Genomic DNA, 17,443 nt, shown 5'->3' on the forward strand with positions numbered 1-17,443 from the left:
GTGTGAGAGAGACAGGGAGGGCAAGAAGGAGCTGCATCTTGACTGTCCAGCCCTCCCCCCTCTTCTTTCAAGTTGGCTCAGCCTTTTCAGTTATGTGGTGCCGTGGAGACGAAGACACTTTGAGAGGACCTCCCCGCCCACCCAGCACAGTTCACCTGGGGCCCAGCACCTGCCCCAAAATGAGTGCCAGGGCATCGCTGCTGACTGCGCTCGATGGTCCAGAGATGGACACGTGATTCAAAGGAAAGCAGAGCCTCTTCTTAGGGATGTATACCTCAGGCTTTGTATAGCAATGTAAACATGTAAACAAACTCAGTTGACAATAAGGAGGTCAGTAAAAAAAGTTAGAAATCATATTTTGTTTTCAATTTAATGTTAGATGGCAAAGTATTTCATATTTAAATAAATAAATTTATTTAATCAATGGGTTAGCACAGAAGTGTTGACAGAGCTCTCTTTAAATTCAGTAGGAAAGAGCAAAAGTGATATTCAAATAGCCTCATGATTTTAATGGCTACACTCTGTGACAGGCAGACTTCTAAGATGGTCCCCAGTGACTGCATCCCCTGGTGCTCACAACTGTCACTTGACCAGGAGACAAGCCTAGTAACTTGCTTCTGACCAACAGAACACAGCAAAAGTTATGGAGTGCCACTTCTGCAATTAGGTTACAAAAGATAATCTTGCTGAGTCTGTCTTTTGCTGACTTTGATGAAAGAAGCTGGCATTGTGGATAAGCCCACATGGCAAGGAATCCAGGGTGGCCTCCAGCCAACAGCCAGCAAGGGACTGAACCCTGCCACTACTATGTCAAGGAGCTTGGAAGTAGATCAGGTCCCAGTTGAAACCCGGTTACAGCTGGGTGAGATTTCCCAAAACAGAGGGCTCAGATCCGCTGAGCCCAGCCTCCTGATACACAGACACTCTGAGAATAAGGTGTGTGTAATATTTTAAGCCACTAATGTTGGGGGAATTTGTTACAAAGCATTTCCTCTACACACACACACACACACACACACACACACTACAGACTTCAGTTTGCATGGCTAGACAAGATAGAAAATTCTGTCAGCTGAAGAAAAATGCGCAGCCTAGAAGTTGTGAGTTAAGTTTTATTTGGGGACCCACTAAGGACTATAGCCTGGAAAACTAGTCTCTCAGATAGCTCTGAGGAACTGCTCTGAATTGGTAAGGGAGGCACCAGCATATATTGAAGGTGTTTTTTGCTGGACATATAGTTGAACAAAATAGAATGATCTAAATTTAGATCTAAAGATTATTGCTAATGACAAAGAACAGACACATCAAGGTAGTGATCTTAGTGCTTTTTCTATGTATGGAAGATGCAAGAAACTGGGATCACTTGAAATTATTCCTTAGATATGTATCTTAACTATCCAGGGTCAGCATCCAAAGCACAGAACGTGTCCTGTTTCTCTTCATCCTGAATTCCCCTCAGGGTGCATCGTGGGTGAATGGTTGCAGTGGCTAATGCCTTGATCTTTGTAGAATTGAGATGATGGGCAACATTCCTTGTTTACTGAAATGGCAGGTAACATTCCCTGTCCACACTTCCTTAGGCAGAGGGAAATTGAAAAGAGGACCTGGAAGGATAGAGAAAAAGAACATGAGCTTTGGAAGCTGATGAGGAAAACACCTTTGTTTCAAAGCCTCACTAAGGCTTTATAACTCTTTTTTTCAGTTATGGGTGCATTTAAATTTGCCTTAGTGTCAGGAGGTGAGGTTCATTTATTCATTTGTCTTTTCATTAATCAACAAATATTTACCTAGTGTCTACAGAGTATTGGACAGCATCAGTGCAGCTGAGATGAGAAATGAAAAACCAGGTCATACACCCGAGGCATCCACAGAGCCTGTGTACACAGAGCATATGGTTAGAGCCAGATGGTACAGTTAACAATGCAGAGATGGCTGCTGTGAGGAGAGTGTGTACTATGGGTGGAAGCAGGGAGAACCCAGTCTAAGCCAGCCTGGGCTGCAGCACAGAAACCTCCCAGGAAGAATGGATGCCTCGGTCTAAGTTTGCAGGGTCCATCATAGGTGTCCTTGCAAGAACAGACCTAGGCCTGAAGCCTGAACTAAGACAGTGCCATAGAATGGAAAGGAATGGCCAATGGGGAGGGGGTCCAAGGAGGACTTGGCTGAGGGTGGTAACCCTGTCCCTTTCACCCCTGCCACCGATTTCAGCTCATGGAACTGGCAAGATAAGAATGCCACTAACTTAAACTGGGAAGAAAAGAACAGGTTTATGGTCAAAAGGATTTTTCCCCCAAATATAAGAATTCGACCATATAAATATCTGATAGAGTATTTTCTAAAAATTTGCCATAGCTTTTAAGAAAATATTTAAACTCTTGTTCAGCACATGTGGCTCTCCATTTTTTTTTTCTTCTTCTCCAGGTTTATTTCTTGCCACTCAACCAAGTTCATCCACAGATCCAGCTATTTGAAACTACTAGTAATTCCCCAGACACATTCCATGGTTGTTGTACAGTTTTGAACATGTGATTCTCTCTGTTTAGAAAGTTCTCTATTGGGGTATCTGTTGTTTTTGTGTTTTCAGTATCCTCTCCTTTGGCTTTTCTCTGTTTCATTCCACGCGATCCTGATGGAATATCACAGTATCCTGCTCTCTCCAACCCCAGGGATGGGCAGGAGATCCAAGCCTCTTTAAGCATAGTATCCCAACCCTCAATGACTGGTCCAGGATCAGCACGTGACCCAATCTGGACCAATGTGAGTCCTTCTCTGGGATTTTATATATGGTGCTGGGATAGTTTTCTCTTTCTTAAACAGCCAACACACTGAAGTGACATAAGCCTGGAACTTGATGTGGCCATGCTCCTTTTGCCCACTGAAACACAGAGGAAGCTCACTGGTTAGGAGAGAATGGGTCTAACACGGCGGGAGAGACAACAGAGGTGAGTGTGAGAGCAGCAGATGTGAAGGCTTTTCCCCCAGTCAGTCTTCCTGGTTATATAACTTAAGTTCTGGTGTGCTTTAAGTTAATCCTGTCACTTAAAATTGAAAGAGTCCTGCAACCAAAATTCCAGTTTCTTCTACCCACTTCCTACACATCCTTTAAAACTCAGTTCCAACCCAGTTCTTCCAGAAAGCCTACTGTGACCAGTTGCTCCTCCCTTCCCTGTTTGGTACACTTCCCTGGGTTCTCGTGAATACCATTCTGGGCAGATTTCAACTGCATCCCTTCCTAATCAAATCCATAAGAGTTGGCTTACATCTCTGTTTACCATCAAATCATAAGCTCCTTGATCCTCATTGTATTCACCTTACAGCTCAATGTCTGGCAAAAAGAAAGTGCTTTATAAACCTCTGATGAATGAATAACAAGTTCAAAGTCCATCTGTGGAGCATTCAGGTGCCCAGGAGAGTTGTGGGTCTACAGATCATAGAAGGGGGTCTCTGTGTCAGTGTAGCAGGTGGAGACCGGTGGACTTCAGGCAGTGGGCAGTGAAGAGGGTGGGGTGCCCTCAGTCTCTCCAAGAAGGGAAGGAGAGAAGTGGGCTGGTGACTAGAGGGATCAAGGGGGACTTATTTTAAGATTCCAAAGTCCTTCCCTGGTGGTCCTGTAGCTGGGACTCTGCACTCCCAATGCAGGGGGCCCAGGTTTGATCCCTGGTCAGGGAACTAGGTCCCACATGCCACAGTGAAAATTGAAGATCCCATGTGTGGCAACTAATACCTGGTGCAGCCAAAAATAATAAACAAACATTAAAAAAAATCCCAACGTCCAAATGTGTTTATATATTGAGGGAAAGGGGCCAGTGGAGAGAGAGTGGTGAAGATTCAGAACAACCAAGACATGCCACATGGAGAGGGCGTGAGCCCCGAGCCCAGCTGGAGAACAGAGAACTGGTGTGATCACTCCAGTTTAGTCAACTCAGCAGCAGAGGCAGTGGAAATGGGGCATCCATGCCAGAGTGACCTCATTCAGCAGCCCACAGGCCAGTGAGGTTGGGCAAAACAGAGCCTCCATCTTGTTCCTAAGGCCACAGAGAGTTCAGCTTTCTCTTCCCCAGTCACCCTCCATCCCCCACCAGAGACGGGGCACCGCTGAGCTGAAGCAGCCCTATCGGGTCACCCACTTCCCACTGGGTCCAGATCTCCCGGAGCGCTGGCCAGCATTCAAGGCAGTCCTCACATTGTTCCCCTTGTTGTCACCCGACCTAGGAGATCAAGTTCCCCCAGCTAAGTGTTCACCAATTTTGTCCGGGGCCATGCGATCCCATCCAGGGAGAAGCAGAGATGTAAATTATTGAGGAAACCTCAGGTTCTCAACAACTCCCTAGCCATCCCGGTCTGCCTGGAAACCTGAGCGGACTGGCCCTGGGCACCCAGCAGCCGGGATTGGACAGCATCACTGCCCAGTCCTCTGAGCTCTGAACCTGCAGTGATTGAACCCCGAAGCCTGGTGGCTCCCTGGGGCCTCAGCAGCCAGAATTTCCCAAGATCTGTAGGGGAGAGCGTGCAGCAGGTCACTGAGAAGCCCAGCTTAGAAGCACTCCCTCGGGGCCCTGGGCACCTGGGAAGGTGAGGAGAAGAAGGCAATGTCTGCTCCCTCAGGAGGGGCCCAGGTGAGGGAGGGTCTTCCCTCAAGAAAGGCTCAGCCTCACCATGGAGGGCATGCTGCCTGCCCTTGGGAGCTCCTGGACAGATGGAGAACACACGCGCACACACACACACACACACACACACACACACACACACTTGCTGTTTCTAGCTGTTGAGCATCAGACCCTGTGGTTCCCAGGGCAAAGCTGAAAAGGTCTTGCTAAAGTCCCAGCCTCCTTTCTGGATAAGAGGACAGGAAGGCGGGGAGGAATTCAACACCTCTGAGCATCCTTCGGCTTTGGTTATCAGGAGATAGCCCAAGCATCTGCCCCAGACTCTCACTTCTCTGCTGTTTAACAACTGTGATCACACTCGCTGTGTTTTGTGGGCTCTCAAAACCTGCCAAGCTTGTGTGTGTGTGCATCTTCATGGAAGTCTCGTGTGCATCTCTACACGCCTGGCCATCCAAGTGCACATCCACACATCTCCATGTGGGTGTGACCGCACGTGGTAACTCCTGCTTGCTTAAGTGGTCCCTGTGCACACCCCAGTGTGTGCAGGTGTGCTTGGTGGGCATCCTCTTTCTCAAACACACTGAGTGTTCCTCTGCCAGGTTTTAGTGTCCAGCAATGTGACGACGTTAACACAGTGGGTTGTACGTTGAACTGAGTCTTGCCACTCCCCTGGCTTTGCCCAGAGCTGACACATGTGTCCTAATATCCGCAACCACCCCTCTGCTCAGTCTGTCTTGAGTCCCTGAAGGACTCTGGTTTGCTACACCCGAGGCTTCCCCAGAAGAGCTGAGGATGTCTGCTCTTTGCAGCTTCCACTGGACCTTGGTTCATCTGGTCATTTACTCCTCAAACAATCACTGAGCTTCTGCTGGGCCAGGCCCTGTGTTAAAAGCCAGAAATACTGAAATGAGTATTTCATGGCCCCTGTCTTCACGAAAGGCACACTCCAATCAGGGAGAAAGCCCTGGACACAACCAGCCGTGTTCAAGGGCAGACTCTGGTGAGACATAGCCGAGAAGTCACTACCACTCATATATGTGGAATCTAGAAAAATGCTACTGGTGAACATATTTGCAGGGTTGGACTAGAGATGCAGATGAGAGAAAGGACCTGTGGACACAGAGGGCAGGAGAGTGGGGCCTGAACTGAGAGAGTAGCACTGACGTATATACACTGCCATGCGTGAAATAGCCAGCCAGTGGGGAGCTGCCGAGCAGCACCAGGAGCCCAGCCCAGTGCTCTGCGATGACCCAGAGGGCTGGGATGGGGGAGGGAGGCTCAAAGGCGAGGGGATATATGTATACTTACGGCTGATTCACATCATTGTACAGCAGAAACTAAGAAAACAATGTAAAGCAATTATTCTCCAATTTAAAATAGACCAACCAAATGAAAAACGGAGGGAGGGGATGTATGTTTACATATAGGGGGTTCATGTTGTGTACAACAGAAACTAGCACAATATTGTAAAGCAATTATACTCCAATTAAAAAAAAAAAACTCTACAAAAAAAGGAAGTCGCTACCACCCTTTGAGGAAACCGGCATAGTTTCATTGAGGCTGCATTTAGTTATGACTTCAGTGGAATTTCAACAAGACAATGTACATTCCAAGAGCATTCCAAGCAGAACAATGGTGTGATTGGAGATGAGAAATGAGGAAGCCCATAGAGTGTTTACTTGCAAACCCATCCTCAGTTTGCAACTACTGGGTGCAAGTGTAGGGCACCCCCTGAAGTTGTGCAAGATTGGGGACGGAAGTTCTGAGAAGTCACTGTGACATGAGTAAACAAGGGAAAAAAATTCATTAACTCACGGGCAGATGGTGTGGCAAGGGGCTGTATCGTCTATCTTACTCCACCTAGGAAGGCTTTCTGGAGGAGGTGTGGCCTTGGGAACAATTGAGGGAAGAACGGGCAATCTGAGGGACGGAAGCTAATCTGTGTCACATGAAAGCAGCTATGTACTTGGGGGAGAATAACCATGCAGTCAACGGGATGGACTTAATATCTGTTGGAAGATACTTTGAAGAAAGGGTAGCCAGGAAGGAGGGGGCCCAGATCTCCGTGCTCAAGCAGCCCCAATCTGATAAGAGAAAGCACAGAACCTACTGGGAGCTCCTAGCTTGATGGCGGGACATAGGAAATGATGGCTTCCAAGACACTGGACATCAGGCAACAAAGGTCAGCGATGCCTGAAAGATGCCCCAATGTACAGCCTTGAGAGAATGTTTAAGCCGAAGGAGTTGGTAGTCTGGGCAGACTCAAGCCCTCAGTTTCTACATAGTACGTACAAAAGAGTACCCAAGAGGAGAGAGCTGCGCAGAGAGAAACCTGGAAAACTGCAAGTTTTCAGCAAAGCACTGATTAGCATATATGTATGAGGCAACTACCCACAGCTGGGGAAAGAACCACCCCAAAAGATGAAGAGTGCCCAGAGCTCACACAGGGCTGAGAATACTTCCTACTCCCACCAGTCAGGTTGGAAAAAAAACATAATTTATAGGGAGATTACTCAGAAGGATCTTGCTTCAGTAGTAGAAAGTAGGCTTGGTCTAAATACTGCTTTCATCTCACCTAATAAATCTTAAAAGATCTGAAAGGATAAAACTGCCACAACCTGGAAGAAGTTCAAGGACATTTATAGGGATACAAAAATATCTAGCACCCAATAAAGTAAAATTCCCTCTGTCTGGCATCCAGTAAAAAAAATTACCAGGCATGCAAAGAAAACAAGAAAATACAACCCATGATAAGGAGAAAAAAAAAATCGTTGAAACTGGCCCTACAACTAGGTGAACAACTGTCCCAGTTTATCTAGGGATATCCCAGTTTGGGGCTTCCCTGGTGGCTCAGCCATAAAGAATACGCCTGTAATGCAGGAGATGTAGATTTGCTTCCCAGGTTGGGAAGATCCCCTGAAGGAGGGTGTGGCAACCCACTCCCGTGTTCTTGCCTTAAGAATCCCATGCACAGAGGAGCCTAGAGGGCTACAGTCCATAGAGTTGCAGAGTCAGACACGACTGAAGCGACTTAGCATTCACACACACACGCACATACCAGTTTTAGCACTAAAAGTGGTACATCCCGGCAAATCCCTCAGTCCAGCGAAATCTGGGACAATTGGTCACCCTTACTACAACTAACATCAGTACTTAGTGAAAGACTGAATACCTTCTCTCTAAGATCAGGTGCACAGCAGAATGTCCACACTCACTCACTACTTTTACCAACAATGTATTTGAGGTTCCAGCCAATTAATAAGGCAAGGAAAAGAAATCCATATTGGAAAGGAAGAAATAAAACTGTTCTCATGCTCAGATAATATCATCTATGAAGAAAATCTTGCTGACTCTATGAAACAGCGACTTGAACTAGTAAGTGAGTCTAGTAAGATGTCAGATCTAAGTGAATATTCACAAAGTGGATTTCTACACACTGGCAATGACCAACTAGAATTGAAATAAAATAGCAATACCCTTTTCAATAGCATCAAAAAATATGAAATAAGGATGACAATAGATGAGAAAGACCTGTATGTTGAAAACTACAAAACATTGCTTAGAGAAATTAAAGAAGGAGTGTATATACTTTGGTTATAGTTTGGAAGACTCAAGGTTGTTAAGCTGTCAAGTCTCCCCAAACAGATTCAACACAATCTCCCCCAAATCCCACTAGCCTTTTTTTTTTTTAATAGAAATTGACAGGCTGACTCTAAAATTCACGTGAAAAATGCAAAGAACCTAGAATAGCCAAAACGACTTTGAAAAAGAACAAAGTTGGAGGCCAAAACTACTTGATTTCAAAACGTATCATAAAGCTAGAGTAGCCAAATAGACCCATGTCCACCTGGGACTTGTGATTGTGACCTCATTGGGGGAAAGGGTCTGTGCAGATGTAATTAAGTTAAGGATCTTAAAATGAGATCATCCCAGATTAAGGAGAGGCCCTAAGTCCAATGACAGGCATCCTTATAAGAAGAGGGGAAGACAGAGATACCTGGGAAGAGGGCCAGGTAAAGATAGGTTGGAGTTATGTTGCCACAAACCATGGAATGTCTGGAGCGGTCAGGAGCTGGAAGAGGCCGAGAGCCTCCAGAGACAGTACTGCCTGCCAACACCTTGGTCTCAGACTTCTGACTTTTCTAGAATTGGGAGAATCCATTTCTGTTGTTTTCAGCCATCAAGTTTGTGGTATTTTGTCAGGCAATCCTAGATTCCAAAGAATACCATATATAACTGATATTCTGCAAAAGTGCAAAGGCAAGTCAGCGGAGCAAAAACAGTCTTTTCCACAAACGGTGCTGGGACCGTTGGATATGAATATGCAAATATGTAAACTTGGATTTGTACCTTTTAGCATATATAAAAATTAACTCAAAATGGTACATACATGGAAAACCAAGTCTATGAAATATCTGGAAAAACTCTTAAGAAAAAGCCTTTGTGAACTTCTGTTAAGCAAGATTAGTTTTAGACATGGCACCAAAGCATGATCCATTAAAAACTGATAAACTGGACTTCTTAAAATCAAAGTCTTGTACTTGTCATATGATACCATCAAGAGAATGAAAAGATGAGTCACAGATTGCCATGCATATATTGGATGAGAGACTCAGGTTTAAATTATAGATTTTTGTAAACTCTCAGAGCTCAGTAATAAAAACACAAACAACCCAGTGTTAAAAGTAGACAAAAATTCAAATAGATGCTTTACCACAGAAAATACACAGATGGCAAATGAGCGTATAAAAAAGATGCTCAAAATCATTAGTTAGGGAAATGGAAATCAAAACTGCGAGGTACTACTACTGCACACTTATTAGAATGTCTATGATTAAAGACCTTCAGTGCCAAAAGCTGGCAAGAATGCAGAGCAACTGGAATTCTCAGCTACTGCCAGCAGGAACGTAAAAATGGTACAACCACTTTAGAAGATAGTGAGATGGTTCTTAAGCAAACATGCACCTAGACGTGATCCAGCTATTCCACTCCCAGGTATTTACCCAAAAGTAATGAAAGCACGTGTTCACACTAAGACCTGTACACAAATACCCATCAGCAGTTAGGTGGACAGATAAACTGTGGTATTTATACAGTGGACTTCTACACAGCTATAGAAAGGAATGAACCAGTGATGCGTGCAACAATGGACGAATCACAAAATAGTTAAGCCAAGTGAAAAGAATCTGGACCAAAAAAAGCACATAATGCACCATCCCATTCATGTAAAATTTTATAAGATGAACCGAATCTATAGTGAGAAAAAGCAGACCAGTGGCTGCCTAAAGCAGGGGCTTAGGGAGGTGTGGAGGAGAGGGGAGAAACTGGAGGGGAAAGTGGATATATTCATTAGCTCGTGGTGATGGTTTCATGGGGAACATGTGTCACACTTACCAAAACGCACACTTGATATAGGTGCACTTCATTGTGTCTTGCCTAGAAAATCCCACGGATGGAGGAGCTTGGTGCAGGCTACTGTCCATGGGGTCGCAGAGAGTTGGACACGACTGAGCAACTTCACTTTTTCACTTCACTGTTGTGTGTCAGGTAAGCCTCAAAAAGCTGTAAAATGAGAAAGAAGAAAAACCGATGTCTCCAGTGCTCCCAGCACCGCTGCTGCAGTCCCTCGCCTAAGGACGGTGGGCCAGAAGGGCCGAGGCGCTGAGGGGGTCCCACAGCCCTTACTCCTAGGCAGCCATGAAACCCACCCCATCCACACTCACACCTTGGACACTGGATGCAAAGGCAGCTGGCCGAAGTCCCCACTGCTAGCCCCTCCCTAGGAGACCCCCGTGCTTGCCTGTGGGCTGGGGCTGGCCCCAGGGGGAATGTTAGGGGAAATAAGGTCATTACAAGACTTGGAGCCCGAGCCCCTGAGAGTTGATACAAATGTCAGAAAACATTTGGTCCGACAGATGCTGGAAAACCCCTTGGAGTAATCTCCTTCCTTTGCTTCATTAGTCTTTGCCGCCTGTCTGCAACTGCGTCTTTTGGGTAATGGGGGGACTCTGCCCAGTCGCTGTCCTGCAGTCAGGGTCATGGAGCAGGGACGGTGAGGGGGACAGTTCAGGAGCTCAGGACCGAGGATTCACTGTGATAGGATCTCAATATAATTGGGGTTTCTACTTCTCGGATTCACAAGGGTATGATTTTTTAAAAATTATTTTTTAAAGCTTTTTCTCTTAAAAAACTAAAAAATATTATTCATTTAGTTGGCTGCATCAGATCTTTCTTGCATCATGCAGTATCCTTTGTTGCGGCTACAGGCTCTCTAGTTGTGGCTTGAAGGCTTAGTTGTCCTGAGGTATGTGGGATCTTAGTTCTCCGACCAGGGATCGAACTGGTGTCTCCTGCATCACAAGGCAGATTCTGAACCACTGGACCAAGTCCCCAAGGATTTTATTTCTTTCCTGTTAATACACTTGTTTATTACATGTAATTACATTTTATGTTTTCATAAGGCTTTTAAAGTGAATACATTTTTAAAAATTGCTATGAGGATCTACCTACTCCACTAGAAGTTGAGACAGTTTGCCACCCTATTCCCAGAAAGCCCTGCGGAAAGACTTGGGGGTCGTTTATTCTGTTCCTCAATTCAGAAATTCTCTTGCACTCGATCTATCTGGTTTGTGCCAAAGCAGATTCAGCTCACCCTTTTGCTAGGCAGAAGAAGACCCAGAAATTTCAGCCTGCTGTACTTAAGTTTAAAATGATTCAGTTCAGTTCAGCCGCTCAATCGTGTCTGACAATTTTCGACCCCATGGACTGCAGCACTCCAGGCCTCTTTGACCATCACCAACTCCCGGAGCCCATGTTTAGAGTCTACATAATCAGGAGGGCTCAGTAGTTCTGCTGGGACCCATATGTTCAGGACAACAAGACTTGAGGACTCAGTCCGTCTTGTGGGGTAGATTCCCAAAGTGCCAGAATAGACTCGTCTTCTCGACCCCCACACCTCCACTATGGCATCCTGTTATCCCTGTCCCCTTTGTCTGAAAAGCAGATCTAATCTGCCCCCTTCCTGCCCTTCTCAACTGGAAACACTAATAATGATAATAACTGACACTAGAGCACTCAGATGGCCAGGCACAGTGTGAACCCTTTACATATGCTGGCTTGCTCAGTCTCTCAGTCACGTCTTTGCAACCCCATGGACAGTAGCCTGCCAGGCTCCTCTGTCTACAGGATTCTTCAGGCAAGAATGTTGGAGTGGGTTGTCATTTCCTTCTCCAGGTAATCCTCCCAACCCAGGGATCAAACCCTCATCTCCTGCGTTGGCAGGTGGATTCTTTACCACTGAGCAACCCGGGAAGCCCCTGAACCCATTATATATATTACCCAGCAAATCCTCATGGCAATGCTATCAGAGGGGTAGCATGCTTATTCCCAGCTTACAAATGAGGAAATCCAGCCAAAAAGAGATGAGAAGAGGGTACAGACTTTCCAGCTTTGTTTTGGGAGTTTTTGTTGTTGTTGTTTTAGTTTAAAATTTTTTCTTTATTGTAAATTACACACAACATAAACTTTATCATCTTAGCCATTAAAAAAAATGTACAGTTCAGTAGTGTTAAATATATTCACATTGCTGTTCATCCATCTGCAAAACACTTTGCCTTTTGCAAAACTGAAGCTCTGTACCCATTAAACACCAGCTCCGCCTCCACCCAGCCCCTGGCACCCACCATTCCACTTTCTGACTCTAAGGTGCCCCCATACCCGTCCATGGGATTCTCCAGGCAAGAATACTGGAGTGGATTGCCATTTCCTTCTCCAGGGGATCTTCCCGACCCAGGGATCGAACCTGGGTCTCCCGCATTGGAGGCAGACACTTTAACCTCTGAGCCAGCAAGGAAGCCCCATAAGGATGGAATCATACAGTATATGTCTTTTTGAGACTGGCTTACTTCACCTAGCATAATGTCTTCAAGGCTCATCCGTTTTGTAGCCTGTGGCCGAATTTCACAGAGGGTCAGTTTTGCAAGATGAAAAGGATTCTGGAGATGCGTGGTGGTGATTTGTACAACAATGCAAATGAACTTAATGCCACATGAAAATGGTCAATTTTAAGTTATTTGTATTTTACTACAATTAAAATAACAACAACAAAACAGGTGAGGAGGGACTTCCCTGGTGCTTCAGGGACTAAGAGACTCAGAGCTCCCAGTAAAGGGGGACCCAGTTTGATCCCTGGTCAGGGAACTAGACCCTACATGCCTCGACTAAGAGTTCACATGCCACAACAAAGACCCAGTGGAGCCAAGTAAATAAATTAAAAAGAAAAAAACAAACAACTGCCAATAGATGAGGAGCTGTGCTCAAGGACACACAGTCAGAGCAGACCCATACCCATGGGCGGGCTCAGGGTCCAGCACTGCGCCTAACCGCCGCCAGGAACAGAAGCGCTGCACAGAAAGCCTGAAGCCCCCAGGCCTTCCAGGTCATCACACAGATGTGCGTGGCTGCAGATTCAGACCTGGGGCTTACTCTCAGCAGGAGCGAGTGGTCTGCGTGGGGCTCTCAGATCCAACAGGATGATCTGGCTTTAGGAAGACAGAGAAAAGCACCAGTGTGCGGGGAGGGGCGACAACCTAAGGTCTGGGAGCCTCCAGATGGCAGAGCTGGGCGGGAGGTGGTGTGAGGGTGGCTGTGCCAAGGAGCTGAGGTGAAAGAGGGGCGGGGGGGGGGGTGCTCACCTGCTTCCCTTACCTCTGTGGGGGCTCCTGGAGGAACAGAGGACCATCAGACCCTCTTCTGTGGGCAGGGACTAGGGGAAGAGGGCGGCAGGAGAGAGGGGCAGAGGCCAAATGGGTGCAGTGGCCAGCTCACCAGGTCCTCCAGACCCCAGCCCCCTCCACGTGTCATAGACAGGACCGTGCCCTGCCCTGGGGAGCATTTTCTTCCTGTAATCACATCTCACCCCCTTTAAGCGGAGGAGTGAAAGGAAGAAAGTGAAGTCGCTCAGTCGTGTCCGACTCTGCGACCCCCAGGCTCCTCTGTCCATGGGATTTTCCAGGCAAGAGTACTGGGGTGGGTTACCATTGCCTTCTCCAGGGGATCTTCCCGACCCAGTGTCACACACAGCAGGACAGACTCTTTACCGCGACGGAAGCCACGAGAGAAGGAGTGGATGACCACTAAGAAAATTTCCTTTTCATCAACAGTTTTAGGTGATTTTCAAGAATTCAGATAACAAAAAGACATACAAATAATGTGACAAAGATCACTGGAGAAAACACATACTTGGATGTGAGGGCAACAGGAATAGATGACCTTTTTTCTCTCTGATTTGTCCCTGACCTGGCGCGTCTTTTGCTGGGATGCTAGCCCTCTCTCCCCGTTTCCTGAGGCCCAGGGGGAAGGCCAGGAGAGCACTCCAAGGAGCGGGCTGGACGGAAGCTTGCTGGTTGTCTGGGCAAGGGTTGGGATAGGATTATGGTGGCGCGCCCCCTGCAGACGGAACCCAGGGACAGAGCAGGAAGGTGCTACCTGTGCGTGCAGGTGAGGCTACCACACCCTGGCTTCTCTGGGGCCTCGTCCTAACAGGCAAGGACTCCAAACTGGGCTGTGGGTGCTCCTCTGGGGCTGGGTGACCTTGACATATTGGTCTGGAGACAGGATCACTTCCCAGGGAATTCTTGGAGCTGAGGACATCCTCTGATGAGGTGAGTGAGTCCTGTATCTGTCCCTTGCCAGAGGAGGCTGGCCGGTCTCTGCCCGGTTGCAGCCTGCGGCCAACCCTGGGAGTCTTCAGGCCATGAAGGCGCCCGTCCAGGGTCACCCAGTTAAGATTTCCCGGCAGAGGGCTGGGGGCAGGGCTCAGGAAACACACACCCTGGGAATTAGCTCCATGTGCGCACACATCTACCTTGCTTTTCCTAACTGCTCTGGGTGGGTGCCCCCAGCAGTAGCAGAGCGGGTTCAAGCACTGAGCTTTATTGCAGCTTCAACCAACCTCCTACTCCCTGGGGACATGAACAGAGGTGCTTAAAGAGACCGAATCAAGAAGTCAAAGAGGCGACTCAAACACCGAGACTGTGCTCCCACCCTCCCGGGTCCCTGAGGCGCCCTCCCTCTCGCACACACCTAGACGTCACCACCCTCACACACACCTAGGTACCACACCTAGACGTCACCCCCGCCTCCTGTGTCTGCCCCAGTGCCCACAGCCTTCTCTCTTTAGACCCTGCACAAGGCACGGGTTTTGCACCATCCAGTCTTGTGAGGATGGTGTGCACGTGTAACCTTATCTGAGGCCATATTTCTTAAAGCAAGTTGAGGCCAGATTTCTGACAACCCTTGGCTTATAAACCCTTGGGGCCGCAAGGCAGTGAGCTGACTAGCTCACCAGTTCTGCTGGGCTGCAAACAGCACTAGAGTGAGCCAGGAAGCCCGATCAAGAGAGGACGCCTCGGCTCATGCTGCTGTGTTCGACAACCTCCAAAGCTTTGGGTAGGTAGCCCTGCTGTCCGTAAGCAGACAGGAGAAAAGCGTCATAATAAGAGAAGAGCTAGCTGGTGTTTACTGTACGTGTGCCAGGCCCCGGGCATTTACATGCGTTATTTAAAATCCTCTGCATAACTTTAGAAGTTAGTACTGGAAGTTAGGTACTCCCTTGTGGTAGTATGGGCTTGTTTGGCGGCTCAGATGGTAAAGAATCTACCAGCAATGAGGGAGGCATAAGTTTAATCCCTGGGTTGGCAAGATCCCCTGCATAAGAGAATGGCAACCCACTCCGATAGTCTAGCCTGAAGAATTCCATGGACAGAGGAGCCTGGTGGGCGACAGTCCGTGGGTCGGACACAACTGAGCAAATAACGCTTGCACTTTATGTCCTTATAAGATAGGAGAACCAGACCTCACGGACCAGAGAGCCGGTTCTCAAAATGGACTGCATTTGTCCAACAACCATAACTGTACCGTAACCAGTGTTTCTCGCCTTCCAGCAGCAGCAGCAGCTCCTGAGGCTCCCACCGCGGAGGTCCTGATTCGGTGAGTCTGGCGGGGAGCCTGGACTTGCACTTCTTGAAGGCGCACGAGTGGGTGGCACTCGTGGTCCCAGGAGGAACCCTTTAAGTGGCACTGCCCCGCACCACACTTAGGACGCCCGGCCTCCTGCAGAGACCACCTGAGCCTCTCCCAACCCCCGGTGTTGTCAGCTCATGGTCTTCACCTAGGAAACCCAGCCACTGCATGAGCAAGGCATCGCTGCCATCTTGGCTAGACAGCATGTCTCCCCAAAACACAAGGTGCAAGGGTGGGGCAGACACAAACTCACCGCCCTGTCTGTACCCAAGATGCAGAGCTTTTCAAAGTCGGCGAGACACTTCAGAGCTCTACGAGGCTACTTACCTATAACTGAGTTGTCTTTGTCCTCAGTTGGTGGAAGCAGATGGGGGTCAGGGTCGCGGTGATGGGACTTCAAGGCCCTCTCAGCTAATTGCCGCTTCTGTCATTGCAGCTCTGGCCACTGTCTAAACTGACCCTGACCAGCACTGTTTCACTAACACCCCGTCCTCTGACTGTGTGAAAGCACTGTGGGGGCAGACTCCTGTCAGCCTTGTTCCCACCGTTGCCAAACAGCTAGAACAGCAACTGCACACAGGATGTGGGCAAGAAAGATGTCTTGAAAGAAGAGACAGGTGGGCCGTGGACAAACAGATGAAGACACGAAAGACCAAATGCAGAGGACCACAGGCAGGCCCTGGAGAGTGCCAAGCATGACTTGGTGAGAAGCTGGAATAGGAACTTGAGAGGAGAAACCAGAAGAAAGACTCTGTTCTGAGACACCCAGCTCCCTGAACCTTCTTTCTAGAAATATTTTCAACAGGTGTGAGAGGTGGGGCCTGGTGTCCTGCCCACGCAGTCATATGAACAGAGGTGTATTCGTCTGCTAGGGCTGCCCTTACAAATGTCACACACCGGATGGAGGAAGCAACAGAAATTGACACCCCACAGGTCTGGAGGCCGGAAGTCTGAGATCCAGGTGTGGGCGGGGCCAGTTCCTTCTACAGGCTGTGAGAAGCACCCATTCCATCTCTCTCCTGGCTTCTGGTGGTCTGCAGACGTCTCTGATATGACTTGGCTTGTAGAAGCACGACCTCTCTCTGCTTAAAGCATCACATGGGCATTCTCCCTGTGTACCTGTCTCCAAATTTCCCTGTTTAATAAGAACACCAGTCATGTTAGATGAGGACCCACTGAAATGACCTTGTCTTTTTTCTCTTTTTTTCAAATGTTCTCCCATCCTATGGGTTGCCTTTTAGCTATGTCTCTCTTACAAACACTTATCTGTCTGTTTCAGGTCTTAGTTGCAGCATTCAGGATCTACCACTGTGGTGCGTGGACTCTCTAGTTGTGGTGCACAGCTTGATTGTTCTGCAGCATGTGAGATCTTAATTCCTTGATCAGGGATCAAACCCACGTCCTCTGCATTGCAAGGTGTATTCTTAGCCACTGGACCACCAGGGAAATCCCTGAATGACCTTGTCTTTAATTATATCTGCAATGACTCTATTTCCAAGTAAGGTCACATTCTGCCGTACTGGTAGTTAGGACTCCAGCATAACTTTTCTGGGGGGACGTATTTCAACCCCACACAGAGGTCTATGTAGCAGTTGTGCTTTCAGGTACAATTTCCAAAAGTAGGTCCTTTTCTTTAGTTGCTAGCGGTTATCTGTTAACACAGCTCTTAAGCCTGTGAGGAAAATACGCTAGAGGCAGTGTGAAAGTAAGACCAGGTGGGACTTCCCTGGTGGTCCAATGGTTAAAACTCCTTGCTTCCATACAGGGGCATGGGTTTGATCCCTGGTCGGGGAACTAGGGTCCAAGACGCCCAT

General features: G+C 47.7%; 1 long non-coding RNA gene across 1 annotated transcript; it reads right to left on the bottom strand.

Moving 5' to 3' along the window:
- Nucleotides 1-1,098: 1,098 nt before the first annotated feature.
- On the bottom strand, nucleotides 1,099-16,508 carry LOC121816056 (uncharacterized). The gene is made up of 3 exons (XR_006055513.1): nucleotides 15,957-16,508; nucleotides 10,002-10,169; nucleotides 1,099-1,604 (listed from the first exon to the last, which is right to left on the bottom strand). It is a non-coding gene; the product is annotated as an uncharacterized LOC121816056 (long non-coding RNA).
- Between the last annotated feature and the right edge of the window lie 935 nt (nucleotides 16,509-17,443).

Source organism: Ovis aries, chromosome 12, assembly GCF_016772045.2.
Source record: "Ovis aries strain OAR_USU_Benz2616 breed Rambouillet chromosome 12, ARS-UI_Ramb_v3.0, whole genome shotgun sequence".
In the NCBI taxonomy this organism is placed as follows: Eukaryota; Metazoa; Chordata; class Mammalia; order Artiodactyla; family Bovidae; genus Ovis; species Ovis aries.